Source organism: Sapajus apella, unplaced genomic scaffold (assembly GCF_009761245.1).
Source record: "Sapajus apella isolate SASKATOON/1434 unplaced genomic scaffold, GSC_monkey_1.0 scaffold6, whole genome shotgun sequence".
Taxonomy (NCBI): domain Eukaryota; kingdom Metazoa; phylum Chordata; class Mammalia; order Primates; family Cebidae; genus Sapajus; species Sapajus apella.
Window position 1 is genome coordinate 12,135,676 of NW_022436946.1, and position 1,183 is coordinate 12,136,858.

Sequence of the window (1,183 nt, forward strand, 5' to 3'; positions counted from 1 at the left end):
GCTGGGGCAGCAGAGTGACGGTGGGGCAGGCTGGGACAGCAGAGTGACGGTGGGACAGGCTGGGACAGCAGAGTGATGGTGGGGGACAGTTGGGTGCAGGCTGTTTTTCTTGGTTTCTGCTGAACTTAGAGGAGGCCACCAGGACCTTTAGTGTAACAGCCTCCATGGCTGTTAACTTACTCATGGTGATAATCCTTTATTAATTCTTTCATTTTAATTTTGGAGAACAAAATTGTGGATGGTGCCCTTAAAACACGAGGGCTTCAGATAACCTTAGCAAGTTTGGATTCTTATACTGAGAGCAAATGAGAACACTGTAAGAATTTTAGGCAGGGGGATGATGGGATCAGATTTAAGTATTAGAAATGATAACAAGATCGCCAATCTTTATTTGTACCTAGTATATGCTAGCCCTTTGCATGGGCTATCTTATTTAAATTTTTAAAACAGCTCTCTGAGGAAGTGCTCTTCATTTTCTTTATAGATGGTGAAGTCAAGGCTGAGAGAGACAATCTGTCCAACTTCTCGCAGTTAATAGATGGGCAGCTGGGTTTCGATCCCAGATTTGTTAGACTCCAGTTAATTATCAGCCACCACACTGAGCCCAGAATCACGATCAAGGAGGTCAATAAGATGTCATTGCCAGGGTAGGCTGTTTTCCCCCCATATGAGTCTCTTCCATCCTACCGTGCCTTATTGTTCATCCTTTGCCTCTATTTAGGCTGTATGGCAATTACATCCAAACACATCAGCCTCTCTGCTGCCCCTAGGCACACGCTGGTGTCCCTCAGGAAAGTTCACCTGTCCACCGTGCTGGCGGTCCCCAGTCCTTCAAGACTGCATCTCCAGTCCACCTCTGCTTTCTTCCCGTCCCTGATCCAATCTTGGTGATTAATGTAGGCAACCACTATCTTCCAGCACTGATCTTCAAACAAACTTTACAGCCACTAAAAGCACTCGTTTTTTTTTTTTTTTTTTTTTTTTTTTGAGACTGAGTCTCACTCTGTTTCTCGGGCTGGATTGCAGTAGTGCAATCTCGGCTCACTGCAACCTCTGCCTCCTGGTTTCAAGCGATTCTTGTGCCTCAGCCTCCTGAGTAGCTGGGATTACAGGCATGTACCACCACGCCCGACTAATTTTTGTATTTTTAGTAGAGATGGGGTTTCACCATGTTGATCAGGCT

At 45.6% G+C, this 1,183-nt stretch overlaps 1 long non-coding RNA gene across 1 annotated transcript in view; it reads right to left on the reverse strand.

The window, feature by feature from the left end:
• Positions 1-1,183, reverse strand: part of LOC116549010 — a 19,062-nt gene that overhangs the window by 6,969 nt on the left and 10,910 nt on the right. The gene's annotated exons all lie outside the window — the stretch shown is intronic.